The sequence below is a fragment of the Sceloporus occidentalis genome, unplaced genomic scaffold (genome assembly GCF_023333645.1).
Source record: "Sceloporus occidentalis isolate IW3139 unplaced genomic scaffold, rSceOcc1.0.p SCAF_404, whole genome shotgun sequence".
Taxonomy (NCBI): domain Eukaryota; kingdom Metazoa; phylum Chordata; class Lepidosauria; order Squamata; family Phrynosomatidae; genus Sceloporus; species Sceloporus occidentalis.
The window spans coordinates 106448-130000 of record NW_028317384.1 but is presented as its reverse complement, the minus strand read 5'-3'; the positions used below and the strand labels follow the sequence as shown (position 1 = coordinate 130000).

The 23553-nt window shown below is 49.0% G+C and overlaps 1 pseudogene; it reads left to right on the top strand.

Annotated features, from left to right (window-relative positions):
- The window catches only part of LOC149272865 (unconventional myosin-Ig-like), a 36875-nt pseudogene that overhangs the window by 6225 nt on the left and 7097 nt on the right, over positions 1-23553 (top strand).

Here is a 23553-nt window from a genome sequence, read left to right as displayed (position 1 = left end):
TCTCTCCCCCCTGATGCCCCTCTATTCTAGGAGGTCAGAATGTTTGCTGGGTATGAGGGGATCGCAGGGTTCTACAGCCCTAAAAACCCCGATAATGTGTATAGAAACAGCAGGAAACGGCTTTATAAATTAAACGGGGTAAATAAATACTTTATTCTTACAGTAAATGCCCCAGCGCTTGGCTGTTTGTTATGATGCAGGAAGACGGGAAAGAGTTACCGGTATTTGCAGTTCTGGGTGCCGGGCGGGTGTTTTGTTTTTTTCTTTTTTCTTTACGGTTAGGACCCGGTGGACCGGGACTTCCGCTGGGGCTTCTATGATGGAGCGCCGGCGTCACATGACCTTCCGTCGCTCTGTCATGGAAGCCCCGGGAGGTGCCAGGCAGCAGCGGAGGTTTAAAATGTCCACCGGCTGCCCCCACTAGACACCGGGGAGTCTGGGGGTGCGTTGGTAAGTCTGGGGGGCATTTCTATAAGTAAGGTGCATTATGAATTAAGGGGGTAAGGGGGGCTGAAAATGGCCATTGGTTTTCTGTCTGTATATAACAGATGCTGACAAACTGATAGATACCAAAAATGTTCCAATCCATGGATTCCTGTTCGTTGGATAAAATACTTTTTTTTACCGTTCCACTATTTATTTTTTCTTTAAAAATAATTTTTTCTTTAAAATAGCACCAAACTTTAAGGGTGCGGCCTGTAATCGGGCCAATGCGGTATCTTGGTATCTGTTCCCGTGGATTGGCCCTGTGGATTGGCCCTGTGGACGGGCCCTGTGTGCGCTCCGCGTTTGATCGCTCCTCTTATCGTTTCCTTCCAGTTGCTGATTAACGATAAGTCCGGTTATAAGTCGGTGGCCGAGTCTCTCCGGGTCATCGGGTTCAGCAACGACGAGGTGGATTCCATCTACAGGATCCTGGCAGCCATTCTGCATCTGGTGAGAAGACAACCCCCCCCCCAACGGATTTACCCCAAAACCTTTAGCCAATTATCCGGCTTCATACACAGAAACCCAGACCCTGCCGGCTGATCGGCCCCCGGCGGCCCCCGCCTCGGCTGTAAAGACTCAATCCTTAATCAGCCGTTGGTTTCGTCTTAGATTCAGGAGCCGTATGTCTATCCCATGCATGTTTAATCCCCTCACTGTATTAGCCTCTACCACTTCTGCTGGGAGGCTGTTTCACTTATCTACCACCCTCTCAGTAAAGTTGATGACCCTGATGAAGACATTAGTACGAGGTTTTCTGTGTACAGTGCGGTAACCCCCGTGTGCCGTGTGCAGGGTAACATGCGCTTCGCGGTTCAGGAGGACTCCGTGACCATAGAGAGTGCCGAGCTCGTGTCCGTGGTTGCCGAGCTGACCGGCTGCGAGGCTGAGAGCATCCGGAAGACTCTGCTGTACCGGACGATGGCGGCAGGAGGGGGAGAGCTCATCGAGAAAGGTCACAGCGCCAAGGAGGCCGGCTACGGCAGAGACGCCTGCGCCAAGGTACCGGGAAAGACTCGGCCGCGGGGGCCGGGGTGTAATAGATGGGAGAAACGGCAGCTGGGTGGCTGATCCACGATCAACATCAGTTACCAGCCATGGCTTCCCATCCGTAGCGTTATTTCCTGCCCCAGGCGGTATAATCCGCCACGCTTCATCATGAGAAAAACTTTGGGGAAATTTCCCACAAATTGATCTGTTTTGCGTGGCTCGTGGGCTCCGTTTTGAATGGGGGCCGTGGCTCCGTGGGCTCCGTTGCGCGTGGCCCCCGTTGCGCGTGGCCCCCGTTGCGCGTGGCCCCCGTTTGAGGCTGTTGCTGCTTTTCTCAGGCTTTTTACGAGAGGCTCTTCTGCTGGATCGTCGGACGCATAAACAGCGTGATAGAAGTGAAAGATTACGACGGGCGAATCCACGGCAAGAACACGGTGATCGGGGTCCTGGACATCTACGGCTTCGAGATCTTCGATAATAACAGGTGAGCCGGGGAGGAAAAACTAACAGAAAGAGACTCCCGAGGTCAGCCTCTGTAGCTCCGGAGCGCGTGGCGGCGGATTCCGCAGGGAGGACTCCTTTATTCACAGCGAGGAGGCAGCTAATTGTGTTTATTTCTGTCTGTCCCCGTGTCTCCGTGACGCAGAATATTGTTGCCCCGGCTCTCTGCCCCTTCTGCCCCATCGCGGCGAGTCTTCGGGGGGCATTCTGTATAGCGCCCCCTGCAGCTCCGCGGTATCTGTTAGCGGGTGTTGTACGTGTGTAGCGTGTAGCTATGGTAACAGCTGTATGTAACTGCTGCAGCACAGTAACTCCTATCACTCTCAGCATCACCGAGTCATAACGTTCGGGTTTTCTGTGATTCCTCCCCAGCTTCGAGCAGTTCTGCATCAATTACTGCAACGAGAAGCTGCAGCAGCTGTTCATAGAGCTGATCCTCCGCCAGGAGCAGGACGAATACCAGCGAGAGGGCATCGTCTGGCAGCACGTAGGTCTCAGGCGGACATGCGCGGGAGGCGGCAGCGTGCCAGCCAATCAGCTTCGAGCTCACATCATCTCCAATAAGAGTGATTTTTAATAGTAGTGAAAAAATAAAACAATTTAAAAAAAAGAACATAATTGAGAGGGTGGTAGATAAGTGGAACGGCCTCCCAGCAGAGGTGGTAGAGGGTAATACAGTGAGGGGATTAAACATGCATGGGATAGACATACGGCTCCTGAATCTAAGACGAGACCAACGACTGATTAAGGTTTGAGTCTTTACAGCAGGAGAAACGGGCGACCGGATGGGGGGCTGATATGCCAGCGGGTTATTCAGGTTCCGGGGTTCTCGCCCGCAGATCGATTACTTTAACAATCAGATCATCGTGGATCTGGTGGAAAAGCCCCACAAGGGGATGATCTCCATTCTGGACGAAGCGTGTCTGACCGCCGGCGACGTCACCGACACCATCTTCCTGGAGTCCATGAACAGCAGGCTGGGCCGACACCCCCATTACACAAGCAGGAAGGTGAGGGGCCCGGATCCGCTGCCCTGGCGCTGGCGTTCCTAGTGGCTGACTCAGTGTGTATCTCGGGTTCTCACCGGTGCAGGACTCAAGCGAGGAGACGGGGCATGTCTTCCATGGCAGATGCTGATTGGTTCAGGCAGTCTTTTGTAGGGGTGGGGGGTTGATGAATGCTGGCTCTGCCACGGGCTGCCACCGATATCCGCGTCGTTCAGCTTCAGATCTTTATAAAGGAATTCGGGAGATTTTCTTCAGGTTTCGTTCTGTTGAAGCTGCGATGATTATAAATGTCTGATTCCTCCCCAGCTCTCCACCGCCGACAAGTCCATGGCTTTCAACCGGGATTTCCGCATCAAACATTACGCTGGGGACGTGACGTGAGTATCCCCTCACTGTATTACCCTCTACCACTTCTGCTGGGAAGCTGCTCCACGTATCCACCACTCCCTTCCGTTCCATCTCAGTCTCCGACTCTCTAGTGTTAGATTCCGGTCTCTTGTTGTAATTTTTCTCCTCCTTTTTTCTTTATGGATTTAAATGTTTGTTATTTTCAAATGAATCCAAATAAAGCTCATTTTATTCAAAATATTATAAAAACAAAGCACCCCCCATCCTCACTTGGTGCCTTCCGCCGGCCTGAAATCTCACGTGGAAAATATCGTTCTTTATAAATAATTTTATTGTTTTTTATTTTTAAATATTTTATTTGCCGTTTGTTTCTCCGCAGATATTCCGTGGAAGGATTTCTGGACAAGAACAAAGACACGTTATTCCAGGACTTCAAACGGTTACTTTACCACAGGTGAGGGGTCTGCGGGGTGATTGCCACACTTTAACTATACATTGTATAGTATATACACTATACAGGGGCCGGTCACTGATTTATCGATACATTATACAGGGGGCCAGCTCGCTGGTTTATCTATACATTATACAGGGGGCCGGTCACTGATTTATCTATACATTATACAGGGGGCCGGTCACTGATTTATCTATACATTATACAGGGGCCGGTCACTGATTTATCTATACATTATACAGGGGGCCGGCTTGCTGGTTTATCTATACATTATACAGGGGGCTGGTCACTGATTTATCTATACATTATACAGGTGGCCGGTCACTGATTTATCTATACATTATACAGGGGGCCGGTCACTGATTTATCTACACATTATACAGGGGCCGGTCACTGATTTATCTATACATTATACAGGGGGCCGGTCACTGATTTATCTATACATTATACAGGGGCCGGTCACTGATTTATCTATACATTATAAAGGGCCGGCTGGTACCTCTGTAGGAAGCGCTCGTAGGGCTGTCTGTAGGTGAAGCCGGCTCTCCGCACGTTCTCCAGCAGACCCAGATACTCCACCTGGTGCCCCCCCTGCTATTGCCCTTATCAGAATCCCCCCCGCACCCGGGCTTGTGTGCCCCCCCCCGGGTCCTCGGCTTGCAGGGGGGGGCAGGATGACGGCCGAGCGGAGGGATTGTTGTGAGTCGTTGCTGCGAGGTCCCTTTAAATGTTTGCGGGGTCTCTTCTATAAAATCATTGGAGGGGATTCTGCAGACCCCCCAATGTGCGTCCCCCCGGGCCCCTCTGCTCTGGGACCACCAAGAAAGAGACCGCGCCGGGAGCGGTCCTAAACCTGACCCCCTGTAACCCCCCGGACCCCTGAACCCCGTTACCCCGGCTCGTACGCAAACAACGCCAATAATGAAACCCCCATAAACGCCGTTTCCCGTCTCCTCCCAGCAGAGACCCCGTTCTGAGGGATATGTGGCCGGAGGGGCAGCTGAGCATCAGTGAGGTGACCAAGAGACCCCCGACAGCCGCCGCGCTCTTCCGGAGCTCCATGATCGCCTTGGTGGGGAATCTGGCCAGTAAGGTAAGCGGCCGCGAGCAAAATGATCATCCGCCTGTCATCCGCCTCTTAATGCCCCTGTCTGGGGCAAATTCTATATACTTCTTATTCCGTATGTCTATCCCATGCATGTTTAATCCCCTCACTGTATTACCCTCTACCACCTCTGCGGGGAGGCTGTTCCACTTATCTACCACCCTCTCAGTAAAGTGAAACCTCTGTGCATTACATTACAAACACTGTGATGAGTGACCTGGGTGAATTACCCCAGAGAGAGGGGCAATACTGTAGGCGAATAGCCTGAGAGTTCATTTTCACTGGGGTTATTCTTGCCCGGACCCCCAATAGACCCCCAGCGTGCTGGCTGAGTGTTGGGCTGCCGGTGGTCTGGCTCTGTTACCCCTTCGCTCGCTGCCTCCACATCATCCTCAGAATCCTTGGCTGACAAATCAAATACAAGAAGCAGAGAAAGAGAATCCTTCGGGGTCCCGGCTGCCGTGGCAACGGGGAGAGAAGAGTATTTATCATATTTTCTGCAGCATATGCTTAACCCCTTAAAGCACAGGAAGATTCTGCTAACTGCTGTAAAGTCCCCCTATTACCCCGCATTATCTGATACAGTCTAGCCGGGGGTAACAGTGCGTTTGTTGCCCTCTGCGTTGCGCGTAGAGGACGTGGCTGCGATTTTACACGGGGACGGATTAAATACCTGGGGCATTAGGCTGCTGTTCACAAGAGCTTACAATCAGCTGATGGGGGGGTCAGAGTTTCGGAATCTGGCGTTAGATCGGCGTTCATTCTGTGCACGGAAATTACAAACTGATGCGAAGAATTAACGCCGTCGCCCCGGGAAACCAGAGCAGCTCGCGGGTAAACCGCCGGAATCCCGAACCTCCAGTCCCAGCGTGAGCGCTCTGGGCCGTTTAACCCCTCTGGACCATTCATCGAAATATTCCCTGTCTTAGTACGGAGGGAAAGGGTTAAACCCAATGCAAAGGGCCACTAGGTATGGTTGATAAGTGTCCCCTTGACGTCAGCAGCTGGGAGTGGGAGTGTGAGTGGGAGTGGAGGGGCTATTACAGGATTAGTCACTGACAGGGATAGATAAATAGAGACAGAGCCGTTCATTGGTTGGTATCACGCCGGGCCCCGTAGGGCCACGTGAGGACGAGCTGCGGCCGCCATGTTTACACAAAAGACCAGGAAAAAGTGGGGGTTCGGAGGCCGCCGTGCGGGGGGATTCACTGAATATAGGGGTCCGGGGCTAGAAAGAGGTCTGTTCACTACAGGTCGAGCTGGATGTTATCTCACTAATTATTATTATTATTATTTAATATCAAATATTATCTGACATTATTATTATTAAATATTATTAACGCTATTATTTATTATTTATTAAATATTTATTATCAATTATTATAAATTATAATAAGAACATTAATGATATTTGATATTAAATAATATATAATAATTTACTATCAAACATTATCTAATAATAAACAGTATTTATTGATTGATATAGCGCCGTCATATACTGCAGCGTGGTACAACGGGCTCTTTCTATAATAAGGAATAGATATTATTCATTTATTATTTTTGTGACACGGATATTCGCTTCTTCTTATAGAATCCGTATTAACCCCTTCCGGGTCCTGTCACTTTAATGCCTGCCGATCCCCGCTACCATCTCCGGCCCACGCGTGTTCTCTGCAACACGCAAAAATAGCTTCAGTCGCGCAGTGGCAGCGTGTCCGTCCGCGGCCCCTCACGCTGTTATTATATGGGCCAGATTTAGGCGTGTAGGAGGCAAATATCCCCCCCCACAGAGCTAGACCCCCAAAATATCTACGGTGACTCCGCCAACTGACGGACGAATCATTTATACGGGAAAGACCGCCGTAAATACTCACCGCAAGTCCATCTGGGTGTTTAAAACCAACCAATTTCTAAAGAAAACCATTTCTGGTCCAAAAAAACTAAAAAAGAACAATTCTAGAGACCACAGAAACCCAGAACCCCCCGGCAGGTCGGCCCCCTCCGGCCCCCGTCTAGTCGCCCGCTTCTCCTGCTGTAACGACTCAAACCTTAATCAGTCGTTGGTCTTAAATTCAGGAGCCGTCTGTCTATCCCATGCATGTTTAATACCCTCACTGTATTACCCTCTACCACTGCTGCTGGGAGGCTTTTCCACTAATCTACTACCCTCTCAAACCAGTCCAAGATAAGTGCAAAGACCCGAGTGAGTTTTCCCTATACCCTTTCTTGACCAGTTACCCCGCGGGTCACCCAGTAATGCCCACCGGCACCCGTTTGGAGAGTGTCCATGACCTCCTTGCGCTCGGATTGTTATATTGCAGCTGCAGGAATTCGGGACTCATACGGAGCCTCGTCGGGGGTCTCGTCGGAGACCGGGGGCAGCTCATCGTCAGACCCCATATACATTAAAACAATGTTAACCCTTTCAGTAACTGGAAGGAAGAGAATTCAGTGGTTTGATCATATAGAGCATTCCCGTCCCCCTGCAGTTAATGGGTTAAAAGGCGTAGGGTCAGTTATAGGGTATTGATGCGGTGGCGAGGGGACTGCAGGACCAGCTCCTGGCATGATGGTTAAGTAGACATGTCCCACAAAGATGATAATTGCACACCGGAGCTGGAGATTTGGGGTTAATATTTGCATTGAGCGTTTTAAGAGTTAAAGCAAAGAAGGTAAAATCCTTTAAAAGCCCCATCCAGGCAATTAACGTAATCCCCGCTAATGGGCTTTAAGAAAAGGGGGGTGGAACAGCCTCTGTTGCCTCCATAAATTAACCCTTTGAGCGGGGCTGACATCCTGTAGTTTGGGTTTTAATGCTAATTATGAGATATACAGATATATAATTTATAAATATACATTTGGGGGGGTTGGAGTAGATTTGGGTCTGAGAACGTGGGGATGATGACAGGTCAGGAGGGGGAAAGGATGATGATGTGGTGCGGGGCTAAGAACATCCAATGGGATTCTGGGAAATTGAAAGGGATAATGACATTGGGTGGGGAGGGTGATGATGGGGGCTGTTCTAATGGTGTAAGAGGGATAATGGCATGGGGTGGGGGGGGGGCGATGATGGGGTGGGTATGATGGTGAAAGAGGGATAATGACATGGGGTGGGGGGGCGATGATGGGGGGGTCTGATGGTGTGAGAGGGATAATGACATGGGGTGGGGGGGTGATGATGGGGGGGTCTGATGGTGTGAGAGGGATAATGACATGGGGTGGGGGCGATTATGGGGGGGGTCTAATGATGTGAGAGTGATAATGACATGGGGTGGGGGGGGCGATGATGGGGTGCGTATGATGGTGTAAGAGGGATAATGACATGGGGTGGGGGGGTGATGATGGGGGGGTCTGATGGTGTGAGAGGGATAATGACATGGGGTGGGGGGTGATGATGGGGGGGTCTGATGGTGTGAGAGGGATAATGACATGGGGTGGGGGGTGATGATGGGGTGGTCTGATGGTGTGAGAGGGATAATGACATGGGGTGGGGGGTGATGATGGGGTGGTCTGATGGTGTGAGAGGGATAATGACATGGGGTGGGGGGTGATGATGGGGTGGTCTGATGGTGTGAGAGGGATAATGACATGGGGTGGGGGGTGATGATGGGGGGGTCTGATGGTGTGAGAGGGATAATGACATGGCAGCAAATAGAAATGGTGATACCGGAGAGGTTTGGGAGGGATGATGGTGGGACCATCACTGGAACATGTCACGGAGATCGAGGAGTTAAGGAGGGATAAGGGCCGGGTATGGACAGGGTGTTGGAGGATTAATGACTTATGAAGGAATGACCCAAACTAGAAAGAGGACAATGAGAGGAGGGCCGGGACCCGGAGATGAGGGGCCGATGATAACGGCGTTACTAATCTACGCGTCCTTCTGACTGTCCATTCCTGGTCATCTTCTCCTCACAGCTGGGATTATCCGAAGCCTCTGCTGGGTCACGGACTTTTCTCCCATAATCCTCAGCATTAAGTCCTCGTACCGGCCCGCTGGTCCAACTCTGTATCTGGTCCGCCAATCTATTTGGCCAATCAGTCCTCGGACGGAGGTTAAAGATTTCCTCCGGCTGCCAACAAAACAAAAAAATGGGGGCTCTGGGGCTTTGGACCGATTTTAATGCGGACCCCCAAACCCAAAATCAGCTAGAGGATCATAGACGTGAGTTATGATCTCATCAAAAACCCGATAATGTCTGCCGGGGGTTCTAGGAGGGATCGAGCGGAGGCAGCGTATGATATCATCATGCACTCGGGGGCCACAGAGCTCGACCGGGTCTATGAGCCGCCGCCAGTCACCACGGTCTCTCGGGAATCGGCCCTCGGGAATCGGCTCTCGGGAATCGGCCCTCGGGAATCGGCTCTCGAGATTTGGCCCTCGGGAATCGGCTCTCGGGAATCGGCCCTCGGGAATCGGCTCTCGGGAATCGGCTCTCGAGATTTGGCCCTCGGGAATCGGCTCTCGGGAATCGGCCCTCGGGAATCGGCTCTCGGGAATCGGCTCTCGAGATTTGGCCCTCGGGAATCGGCTCTCGGGAATCGGCCCTCGGGAATCGGCTCTCGAGATTTGGCCCTCGGGAATCGGCTCTCGGGAATCGGCCCTCGGGAATCGGCTCTCGGGATTTGGCCCTCGGGAATCGGCCCTCATGAATCGGCGTCTCGCACTCGCGGTTATTTTTAGTGGCTGATTTCATAAAACCTGATAATTTACCTTCTTGTCTAACGTGTTAAACCGGTGGGGGGGGGGGCTGTAAATCACTTCTCACTGACAATCTGATAATAAATAGTAACATAACAAGTGCTGGTGGGGGTGGAGTGCAGAGGGGGTGCAATGCATGGAGGGATTCTGCTAGAGAAGGGGGAGAGGTTCAGACGGACGCTTCTAACCCAGCATCAGATTGGGACAGATGGCCCCAAAATGCTGTTTTGACACAGAGAGTCATAGACCAGAAAGAACTAAACGCCCTCCACCCGTCTCTCCTCAAACGCCCTCCACCCGCCTCTCCTCAAACGCCCTCCACCCGCCTCTCCTCAAACGCCCGCCTCCCCCAAATGCCCTCCTCTAACCGCCCTCCACCCTCCTTTCCCCAAACGCCCTCCTCTCCCCAGCCTCCTTCCACCCGCCTCATCCCAGCTTCCCTCCACCCACCTCTCCCCAAACGCTGTCCGCCCGCCTCCCCCAAATGCCCTCCACCCGCCTCCCCCCAAACGCCCTCCACCCGCCTCCCCCCAAACGCCCTCCACCCTCCTCTCCCCAAACGCCCTCCTCTCCCCAGCCTCCCTCCACCCTCTTCAGCTTCCCTCCACCTGCCTCCCTCCATGTTCCATCCATGATACTCCCCACCTTCACACCATCAGCCTCTCTCTCTCTCCGTCAGACTCTCGCTGCTGCTTCTCGTATTCCGTTATTAGCACAGTTTTCTCGAAAAAAAAAAAAGGCTAAAAAATGTAAATCGTTGGCTTTTGTGGGGTTGTAAGTCACGATAATGAGAGTGCGTGGAATGAGAGCGCGTGGAATGAGAGCGCGTGGAATGAGAGCGCGTGGAATGAGAGCGTGTGACGCTCTGCGAGGTGACAGAAAACGCTCCGGGATCTCTGGCGTGTGATAAACGGAGAGAGAGCTGTGAAACAATTCACAGAGCCCCCCAGGCACAGAGGCATTAATTACCCCCCCCCCGCACTCTCATCACTCTGGGGTCTCAGGCATTCCCAGCCGGAGACCAACATCAGGGGGCTTTTATCAGAGACGTGTTCAGGGATGCTGAGATGTGGGGCAAAGGGGGGCAATCTGTTCCCTGTCCTGAGGTTCTCTCTTATCCCCTCCCCAACCCTGCTTGAATCAATCAGCAACGATGGATCTGCCATGTGGGCCACGTGTCTGAGGAGCCCACTGCTATCTGGGTTGAGCCCGGACGCCCTCGTCATAGAGACGTAAAAAGCATGATTTAACTCAATGTGTTGTTTAAAGACCCGCGCATGTTCTTCTCACCGGCCGCCCGTCTCTCGCAGGAGCCGTATTACATTCGCTGCATTAAACCCAACGACCAGAAGTCCCCGGCTCTGTTCGATGAGCGGCGCTGCCGGCACCAGGTGGAGTATCTGGGTCTGCTGGAGAACGTGCGCGTGCGGAGAGCCGGCTTCGCCTACAGACAGCCCTACGAGCGCTTCCTACAGAGGTACCAGCCGGCCCTGTATAATGTATAGATAAATCAGTGACCGGCCCCCTGTATAATGTATAGATCAATCAGCGACCGGCCCCTGTATAATGTATAGATAAATCAGTGACCGGCCCCCTGTATAATGTATAGATAAATCAGTGAGCTGACCCCCTGTATAATGTATAGTTAAATCAGTGACCGGCCCCCTGTATAATGTATAGATCAATCAGCGACCGGCCCCTGTATAATGTATAGATAAATCAGTGACCGGCCCCCTGTATAATGTATAGATAAATCAGTGACCGGCCCCCTGTATAATGTATAGATAAATCAGTGACCGGCCCCCTGTATAATGTATAGATAAATCAGTGACCGGCCCCCTGTATAATGTATAGATAAATCAGTGACCGGCCCCCTGTATAATGTATAGATAAATCAGTGACCGGCCCCCTGTATAATGTATAGATAAATCAGTGACCGGCCCCCTGTATAATGTATAGATAAATCAGTGACCGGCCCCTGTATAATGTATAGATAAATCAGTGACCGGCCCCCTGTATAATGTATAGATAAATCAGTGACCGGCCCCTGTATAATGTATAGATAAATCAGCGAGCCGACCCCCTGTATAATGTATAGATAAATCAGTGACCGGCCCCTGTATAATGTATAGATAAATCAGCGAGCCAGCCCCCTGTATATCTTGTGGTTAAATGAGTGTGAGACCTGCGTGTCCTCTTCCCGTAGGTATAAAATGACCTGTGAGTACACCTGGCCCAACCACCTCATGGACTCAGACGAAGAAGCCACCAGAGCTCTGATCGAACAACACGATTTCCAGGACGACGTGGCCTACGGGCTCACCAAGGTTTTCATCCGGACGCCGCGGACGCTTTTCAGCCTGGAGCAGGAGCGGAGTCAGCTCATCCCCATCATCGTCTTACTGATCCAGAAGGTAGGAAGCCCCGGCGAGTAGCGGTGGATAGCAGGCGTCCGGCGCGGGTGTTGGTGGGTACCGGTGGATAGCAGGCGTCCGGCGCGGGTGTTGGTGGGTACCGGTGGGTACCGGGGGGTAGCGGGCGTCCGGCGCGGGTGTTGGTTGGTACCGGCGGGTAGCGGGCATCCTGCGCGGGTGTTGGTGGGTAGCGGGCGTCTGGCGCGGGTGTTGGTGGGTACCGGCGGGTAGCGGGCGTCCGGCGCGGGTGTTGGTGGGTACCGGTGGATAGCAGGCGTCCGGCGCGGGTGTTGGTGGGTACCGGTGGATAGCAGGCGTCCGGCGCGGGTGTTGGTGGGTACCGGTGGGTACCGGGGGGTAGCGGGCGTCCGGCGCGGGTGTTGGTTGGTACCGGCGGGTAGCGGGCATCCTGCGCGGGTGTTGGTGGGTAGCGGGCGTCTGGCGCGGGTGTTGGTGGGTACCGGCGGGTAGCGGGCGTCCGGCGCGGGTGTTGGTGGGTACCGGTGGATAGCAGGCGTCCGGCGCGGGTGTTGGTGGGTACCGGTGGGTAGCGGGTGTTGGTGGGTACCGGGGGGTAGCGGGCGTCCGGCGCGGGTGTTGGTTGGTACCGGCGGGTAGCGGGCATCCTGCGCGGGTGTTGGTGGGTAGCGGGCGTCTGGCGCGGGTGTTGGTGGGTACCGGTGGATAGCAGGCGTCCGGCGCGGGTGTTGGTGGGTACCGGTGGGTAGCGGGTGTTGGTGGGTACCGGGGGGTAGCGGGCGTCCGGCGCGGGTGTTGGTTGGTACCGGCGGGTAGCGGGCATCCTGCGCGGGTGTTGGTGGGTAGCGGGCGTCTGGCGCGGGTGTTGGTGGGTACCGGCGGGTAGCGGGCGTCCGGCGCGGGTGTTGGTGGGTACCGGCGGGTAGCGGGCGTCCTGCACGGGTGTTGGTTGGTACCGGCGGGTAGCGGGCATCCTGCGCGGGTGTTGGTGGGTAGCGGGCGTCTGGCGCGGGTGTTGGTGGGTACCGGTGGATAGCAGGCGTCCGGCGCGGGTGTTGGTGGGTACCGGTGGGTAGCGGGTGTTGGTGGGTACCGGGGGGTAGCGGGCGTCCGGCGCGGGTGTTGGTTGGTACCGGCGGGTAGCGGGCATCCTGCGCGGGTGTTGGTGGGTAGCGGGCGTCTGGCGCGGGTGTTGCTGGGTACCGGCGGGTAGCGGGCGTCCGGCGCGGGTGTTGGTGGGTACCGGCAGGTAGCGGGCGTCCGGCGCGGGTGTTGGTGGGTACCGGCGGGTAGCGGGCGTCTGGCGCGGGTGTTGGTTGGTACCGGCGGGTAGCGGGCGTCCTGCACGGGTGTTGGTGGGTAGCGGGCGTCCGGCGCGGGTGTTGGTTGGTACCGGCGGGTAGCGGGCGTCCTGCGCGGGTGTTGGTGGGTAGCGGGCGTCTGGCGCGGGTGTTGGTGGGTACCGGCGGGTAGCGGGCGTCCGGCGCGGGTGTTGGTGGGTACCGGTGGGTAGCGGGTGTTGGTGGGTACCGGGGGGTAGCGGGCGTCCGGCGCGGGTGTTGGTTGGTACCGGCGGGTAGCGGGCATCCTGCGCGGGTGTTGGTGGGTAGCGGGCGTCTGGCGCGGGTGTTGGTGGGTACCGGCGGGTAGCGGGCGTCCGGCGCGGGTGTTGGTGGGTACCGGTGGATAGCAGGCGTCCGGCGCGGGTGTTGGTGGGTACCGGTGGGTAGCGGGTGTTGGTGGGTACCGGGGGGTAGCGGGCGTCCGGCGCGGGTGTTGGTTGGTACCGGCGGGTAGCGGGCATCCTGCGCGGGTGTTGGTGGGTAGCGGGCGTCTGGCGCGGGTGTTGGTGGGTACCGGCGGGTAGCGGGCGTCCGGCGCGGGTGTTGGTGGGTACCGGCGGGTAGCGGGCGTCCGGCGCGGGTGTTGGTGGGTACCGGCGAGTAGCGGGCGTCTGGCGCGGGTGTTGGTTGGTACCGGCGGGTAGCGGGCGTCCTGCACGGGTGTTGGTGGGTAGCGGGCGTCCTGCACGGGTGTTGGTGGGTAGCGGGCGTCCGGCGCGGGTGTTGGTGGGTACCGGCGGGTAGCGGGAGTCCGGCGCGGGTGTTGGTGGGTGACGTTACGTGGCTGTTGCAGTGAGCTATACGTGGCGGGGGACGTTATACCCACTCCACAGGCAGGGCTCATCTTCCACGGGGGGGCATTGTAGACACCAGACGGGGGCTGCTGGTTCTCCTTGTGAGAATTAATGCTTTACGTCTCTGACTGTTCGGTCAGCTATACGCTCTTCTGTGCCTCCGCTTCCGGTAACACGGGGAGTGCCGACACCTGTTCGCAGGCAGAAGACACCACGCTTCAATCAGAAGGTAGAGGCAGAGAAGAGGATGTCGCTGCCTTCCGAGAAAATCCATCCCACAGACAGCGCGGCCGTTAATCCAACAGAAGACTTTCCCTTAAACCCCTAAAAGCTTGGTGTCCGGGGGGTATATACCCCATACCTTCTAACCATACCTTTCCCCAGGCGTATATATCCCATAGCATCTAAGTATGGTTTCCCCGGCGGTATATACCCCATATCTTCTATTTTTTCCTTGGGGGTAAATACCCTATATCTTTTACAGTGCCCCCATACCTTTTATGGTGTCCCCGGGGGGTATATACCCCATATCCTCTATGGTGTCCCTGGGGGGTATATACCCCATATCCTCTATGGTGTCCCCGGGGGGTATATACCCCATATCCTCTATGGTATCCCCGGGGGGTATATACTCCATATCCTCTATGGTGTCCCCGGGGGGTATATACCCCATATCCTCTATGGTATCCCCGGGGGGTATATACTCCATATCCTCTATGGTGTCCCCGGGGGGTATATACCCCATATCCTCTATGGTGTCCCTGGGGGGTATATACCCCATATCCTCTATGGTGTCCCCGGGGGTATATACCCCATATCCTCTATGGTATCCCCGGGGGGTATATACTCCATATCCTCTATGGTGTCCCCGGGGGGTATATACTCCATATCCTCTATGGTGCCGTGTCCTGCTCCGAGCTGTCATGGAAGGGGGTGCGGAGCTCGGGGTATTTGTAAGTTAGGAGAAGACTCCTGTCGGGTCTAATCAGCTGCCGGGCGGCTGCGCTGAGTTCGGCCGTCAGGACGCATTATGGCAGCGAGGAGCGGACGCCGTTACCCCGGACTGAACCACGCGCGTCAGACACGGGGGGCCACACAAAATAAACACAAATATCCACTGAGCTAACAATCCCCCCCCCGCTGTCACTTTATATATATATATATATTTACAATATTTTTAATGACGTCCGAGTTTTATTGGCATAATTTGCGATAAAAGATTAAATTGAGGAAAAAATGAGCCGTGAGAGCGCTACGGACTCTGCGGGCGCTATATAAATAAATGGAATGTAACGGGTTAAAGCACCGCCTGGAAAGTGTGAGGATTGCGGTGTTCATGGATTGGCAGCGATTTGGGGTAAAAAAAAAAAACCTCAGAATCCCCCCGAGACACTGAGATTGGGATAAAAACCCTCAGAATCGCCCCGAGACACTGAGACTGGGGTAAAAACGCTCAGAATCCCCTGGAGACACTGAGATTGGGGTATAAACCCTCAGAATCCCCCCGAGACACTGAGACTGGGGTAAAAACCCTCAGAATCCCCCTGAGACACTGAGATTGGGGTAAAAACCCTCAGAATCCCCCCGAGACACTGAGTTTGGGGTATAAACCCTGAGAATCTGCCTGTTCACCCCGGAACCCTGCCTTTGTGTGACGCGTTTGCCCTTCATCCTGCGCAGGTCTGGCGGGGCACCATGGCCAGGAAGCGCTTCCGGCGGCTACGAGCCATCTACACCATAATGAGCTTTTATAAATGCTACAAAGTCCGGTCCCCACCTGATGGAAATCGTCACGCGCTTCCAGAACGTGCGCGGCATGCCGGACTACGGCAAGAGCGTGGAGTGGCCGGAGCCGCCGGCCGTCCTCTCCACGTTCCAGGAGCTCAGCAAGAACCTGTTTAAAAGGTATGTCATATTACTGGTCATTTTATATAGCGCCGTCATACTCCGCAGCGCGGTACAAAGGGATTATCTGGATCTATAGCTTTATTATCTAAAGTCTTAATTTTGGTTCATTTTAGGTGGAGAGCCAGAAAAATCATCAAAAACATCCCTCCCTCGGACATGACGCAGATCAAGAAGAAAGTGTGTGCGATGGAGGCTCTGCAGAACCTGCGCAGCCACGTCGGCTACCAGCGAGCCTGGAAACAGGATTACCTGTCCTGCGTGAGTGAGAGAGCGAGAGCTTATCCTGAGTGCGGGCGCGGGGCATCTGTCTGGGCACGGTATTTATAGAACACGGTATATATAGAACACGGTATATATATATATAACACGGTATACATAGAGCACGGTATATATATATATATAGAACACGGTATATATACGGTATATATAGAACACGGTATATATATATATAACACTGTATATATAGAGCACGGTATATATATATATATATATATATAGAACACGGTATATATATAGAACACGGTATATATATATATATATATAGAACGCGGTATATATATAGAACACGGTATATATATATATATAGAACGCGGTATATATATATAGAACGCGGTATATATATATATATATATAGAACGCGGTATATATATATATAGAACACGGTATATATAGAACACGGTATATATAGAACACGGTATATATATAGAACATGGTATATATATATATATATATAACACGGTATATATAGAACACGGTATATATATAGAACATGGTATATATATATATATATAACACGGTATATATAGAGCACGGTATATATATATATATATAACACGGTATATATAGAGCACGGTATATATATATATAGAACACGGTATATATATATAGAACACGGTATATATATATATATAGAACACGGTATATATATATAGAACACGGTATATATATAGAACACGGTATATATATATATATATATATATATAACATGGTATATATAGAGCACGGTATATATATATATAGAACACGATATATATATATATATATATATATATATATATATATATATATATATATATATATATATATATATATATATATATATATATATATATAGAACACGGTATATATATATATATATAGAACACGGTATATATAGAGCACGGTGTATATATATATATATATATATAGAACACGGTATATATATATATATATATATATATATATATATATATATATATATATATAGAACACGGTATATATATAGAACACGGTGTGTGTATATATATATATATATAACACGGTATATATATATAGAACACGGTATATATATATATATATAGAACACGGTATATATATATATATATAGAACACGGTATATATATATATATATAGAACACGGTATATATATATATATAGAACACGGTATATATATATATATATATAGAACACGGTATATATATATATATATAGAACACGGTATATATATATATATATATATAGAACACGGTATATATATATATATATATATATATATAGAACACGGTATATATATATATATATATATATATATATATATATATAGCACGGTATACATATATATATATAGAACACGGTATATATATATATATAGAACACGGTATATATATAGAACACGGTATATATATATATATATAGAACACGGTATATATATATATATATATATATATAGAACGCGGTATATATATATATATATATATATATATATATATATATATATATATATAGAACGCGGTATATATATATATATAGAACGCGGTATATATATATAGAACGCGGTATATATATATATATAGAACGCGGTATATATATATATAGAACACGGTATATATAGAACACGGTATATATATATATATATATATATATATATATATATATAGAGCACGGTATATATATATATAGAACACAGTATATATATATATATATATATATATATATATATATATATATATATATATATATATATAACACGGTATATATATATATATAGAACACGGTATATATATATAGAACACGGTATATATAGAACACGGTATATATATATATATATATATATATAACACGGTATATATAGAGCACGGTATATATATATATATAGAACACGATATATATATATATATATATATATATATAGAACACGGTATATATAGAGCACGGTATATATGTATATATATATATATATATATATATATAACACGGTATATATATAGAACACGGTGTGTGTATATATATATATATATATATATATATATATATATATATAGAACACGGTATATATATATATATAGAACACGGTATATATATATATATAGAACACGGTATATATATATATATATATATATATATATATATATATATATAGAACACGGTATATATAGAACATGGTATATATATAGAACACGGTGTATATATATATATATATATATATATATATACATATATATATATATAGAGCACGGTATATATATATATATATATATATATATATATAGAACACGGTATATATATAGAACACGGTATATATATAGAACACGGTATATATATATATATATATATATAGAACACGGTATATATATATATATATATATATATATATATATATGTATGTATATATAGAACACGGTATATATAGAACACGGTATATATATATAGAACACGGTATATATAGAGCACGGTGTATATATATATATATATATATATATATATATATATATATATAGAGAGAGCACGGTATATATATATATATATATAGAACACGGTATATATAGAACACGGTATATATAGAGAGCACGGTATATATATAGAACACGGTATATTGTTAGGGATATTAATGAGACAAAAGAGGTAAAACCAATATTTTATCGCACACGCAAAATAACGACGCTATTAATTATTGTAGGACCACATCCGCAATATTAATTTAAGGAGATACCCTATATTTTATCTCCGATCCTAAATTCTTTCAGATCGCCGAAAATTATAATTCAAATTAGATAGATATCACAATAATCAATCCAAAATATTATTTATTGTAAACACAATTTATTTTATATATATATGAGTCACACAGTGCATGATATAAAACACAAAATTCTTAAAACATGTCAAATTACATCAGTTCCAATTACAATATATTATCGATAGTTATCAATATGAATTACTACTTTATGAGTCTAACACACAATTAATTTCCAGTCCACTCAGCAACCAACAATGATAATCAGGGCGGTAATAAAAAGATCACTAACTCTATTATATATTAGTTCTACTAAATATGGCATTAAAAGTAATTTAATAATGTCTAAGAGTGTTAGTGAGATTTTAATAGATGCAAATAATGCCAAACTTCATCTACAGGTAAAATACCTTTTACATCATTGTCATTATCACAGGTTATAAGCTGCAGTCTCACAAGCCGTCATATACAATAAAGTCATATACAATAACGTCATATACTATAACGTCCTATACAATAACGTCATATACAATAACGTCATATACTATGTCATATACAATAACGTCATATACTATAACGTCATATACAATAATGTCATATACAATAACGTCATATACTATTTCCCAGAAACAGGGAATTCTATACGAAGAAGACAAAATTCACCTCTATTCAGAATAATAAAACCATTATATTTACCACCACTTGTTGCTGTGGTCCGACCGGTCCTCGTAGAAATTAATCCAGGTTCAGTGGCAAGAAATTAAGTGGAAAGCAATATAACTTTCTAAAAGTTATATAGGTTAGAACTCAAAGTAAAGAGTGACAATTATGGTGCCAGGATCTTAAGATTCCAATTCTCTGGGGTACATTTGGTGAATGAGTCCGTCGGGGTCTGTCTGTTTCAGGGTGCCTTCGTTTCAGGGTGAGTCTTAGGGTGAGTCCCTTAAATTATTAAAGACCTAAGCTTTTAAAGACCGGGCTCATTATCATAGCCTCCACCTCTTGATTGGAATTCTCCAATCATAACGGTGGGTTTTACCCATTATAATTAGGACTTCTACTCATATTTACACCGTTGTAATTTCTTAATTTACCTGCGAGTGACGCTCTGGTCTAAGAATTAACTTAAGACCGTTACATATGTGTTTGGAATTCATCCATGGTCCCCTTATCGTTAGATGTTACCTCCTAGATAGTAAATGAGGTCTCTGTAGTCACCCATATCTCCAGACGTTGCCTCCTAGGTAGTAAATTAGGTTTTGGTGGTCTTACGACGTATCCCCCATTCCAAGTTACATTCCTAAGGATATGCAGCGTCTACTCCTTAACTTTCTCATGGGAGATAACGTTAATTGGATCATATATACTGAAGCATCTGTATACTGAATACTCCTCTGTTCTCAATTATAGAGGAACAAAGACAGAGAAATAATCACTATATGATTAAATAAAATAAAGTGGCTCTGACTCCATTTTGTGCTCATGTAAAATACAGAATATATAGAATGCATGTTTTCCCTCATAAAATATCTGACAATATATATATATAGAACACGGTGTATATATATATATATATATATAACACGGTATATATATATAGAACACGGTATATATAGAACACAGTATATATAGAGCACAGTATATATATATATATAGAACACGGTATATATAGAGCACGGTATATATATATGTACAGTATATGTATGACACATTGTATATAGGACATGCTTTATGTAGGACGGTATATATATATATATATATATATACACACACGGTATATATAACACGCCTCCGTTAGACCCGTGCCGGTAACCGCGTCTCCCCTCTCGGTTCCTCGCAGGCTGCGGAGAATCCCCTCGGCGCGGCTCAGTTTTCCCAGACGCTGCAGGGTGTGAAGCGGAAAGCGGGTCACAGCGCCGTGCTGTTCTCCTGCCACATCCGAAAGGTGAGGCTACCTCTGTGCCGCACGCCGTCCGCGTCTGTCTAGAGCCCTTTATCTTGGGTTTATCCCCCGCTGTCTCTCAGTTATTTATTAATAAATAATAGAATATTAATGATGATGCAGAGCGGCCCCCGGTGAGCAGGGGCCCCGGGTCCCGGGGTGTAAATGGAGCCGCGGCGAGTCGTCGGATCGGATTTCCATCAACCTTTCCTGTTTAGGTTCCTCGGCTCCTTCCAGGTGTTTGGGGAGATGTCGGGATCCATCTCCGTCAGCTCACTGGGGAGAAAAAACTAGAGCTGCCTCTCGGGGTGACCTGTTGGGTGGAGGGCAGAGGCTCGGCCTGGGGGTAGAAGAGCCACGGAAACCATAAATCCCGTCGAGGAAGTTAATAATCTTTAGGATTTGGCGTTGTTTCGGGGGGGCAGTTAGCGGGTCCTGTGTTATGAGAGTGGCCCCCGGGGGCCGCTCCTCCTGCTTTTTGCTGTGACTTTCCTTCTGTATGTTTGCAGATTAATCGCTTTAAGAAGTGCAAAGACCGAGCGCTGCTCATCACCGACCTCCATCTGCACAAGCTGGACCCCGGCAAGCAGTACAAGGTCCTCCAGACGCTGCCCCTGGGCACGGTGAGTGTGGCCCCCCCCCCCGACTCTGAGACGCACGCCTAGGAGTCTGGGTGATTTTATCCATCCTGTAATACCCCCCCCGACTAATTTACCCCCTTCGGTGCAGTAACAGGAGGAGGCACTGGGTCCGCGCATGCCTTGCCTGCCCCATCATCGTCACGGTGCCAGGTTGGGGGCTTTCTACCGGTTACCTTACCTAAAATCATTAAAAGAAAGCAGCCCCCCCCGACCGGACCCCTGTGACATCACCAAGACCCAAAATATAAACAGAAGTAACTGGAGGGCAAAATCATTCATAAAAAGGCAAATGATGTAATAACTGAGAAATACCAACGGGGGCTTCTCAGAAATACCCCGACCCCCCGCCGCCGGGGCTAAAGTGCAACAAACCACGGGAGCCGCCGCCACCTGGCCCTATATACGGTTGCCGTATGGCCGGTGTTTGACCAGCTTGGCCATGTTGGTGGCCGGTTTGACTGGTACAGGACAACCTCCCCTGGTGGATGGGCAGATTCTCCGGGTTTTTACCCCAGTCTCGGGGTGAATGGGCAGATTACCCCAGAGTGCCTGTCCATGCGGGTGATACTCAGTCCTGCTGTAGCGCGCGGGGAGTCACTCGTTATTCCATAACGCGGCCACAAGCAGGGATTTTTGTCATATTTTTTTTTTCTCCGCTGCTTTTTATCCCGGTTGCCATGACAACATGAATTCTGAGTGCATCTCGGCAGCGAGGTCTCCCTGTCGGCCGGTGCCGGGCCCGTTCTCTCTGCTGTCATTATTTATGTATCAGGACCCTGCGCATGCTGAGGTGTATATGAGAGCTCACACAGGGGCGGAATAAGCTCGTTACTACCTGCTGATTGGCACTCTGGAGTTAGAATCATACCTACCATACTTACGTTAGATTGTAAGCTCCTTGGCCCCGTTATGCCTCATAGAGCCTCATAGAGTACCCAGTAAATCTAGAACCTCATAGAATCCAGTACAGCAGAACTCAGCACTTCTAGATCAGAGCTCCAGGCAGATTCTCCGGGTTTTTACCCCAGTCTCGACTTTTTCATATTCTCCTCGGATTTAATGATATCCGAGCGTCCCGATTGGTGCTTTTCTCCCTGCTATATCACAGCTGGAATCCCTGCTTGAACGCAGGTGACTCCATTCATCTTTACAAGTCACGGTTTCCATAACGATCGCTGCTAGAACCGTTCGGCTGCAGCCGCTAGCGAGTCCCTGCGATTGGATGTGTGTGATGGGTATTGAAGGGTTAATGTTAGTGCGTGCGGGTGTATCGCTGCTGTAATTGGATACTCAGTCCGCTCATGCACAGCCCGGACACCCCCACGCGTCGCGCATTCACCCAAAGAGTTAACCTCATCGCTTAGTAGATTGGCTTTTAAATGACATCATGGCCGCCGTATCATAAAAAATGGCCAATAGCCCCGGAATGCAGAGCCTCGGCCCTGATTGGCTGCCCCGAGCCGGGACTCTGACGGTCTCTTTAATTTAGACATATTGGTCCGAGGTGGAGAGTCTGCTCCAAGCTGATACCTTTTATTAGGCCAACGTAGAAAAATACGAAGCAGAGACCTCTGAGGCCTCAGAACATGGCGCCCAAAAATAAGATATCATAATATCGGGGCGACCTTGTGGGACCTCCTGGCCGCCTCTCACCGTGACTCTAACCCGCAGGTCACCGGACTGAGTGTCACCGGGGGCAGAGACCAGCTGGTGGTCCTCCACACGCAGAAACACCATGACATGGCCTTCTGCCTGCACCGCATGGAGCCCCCCACGGAGAACCGCGTCGGGGAACTGGTCGGGACCCTGCTTCACCACTTCAAACTGTGAGTGACCCTGTCCTGTATCTGCCCCATGCCCCTGTATCTGCTCCATGCCCCTGCCCCATGCCCCTGTATCTGCCCCATGCCCCTGTATCTGCCCCATGCCCCTGTATCTGCCCCTGCTTCT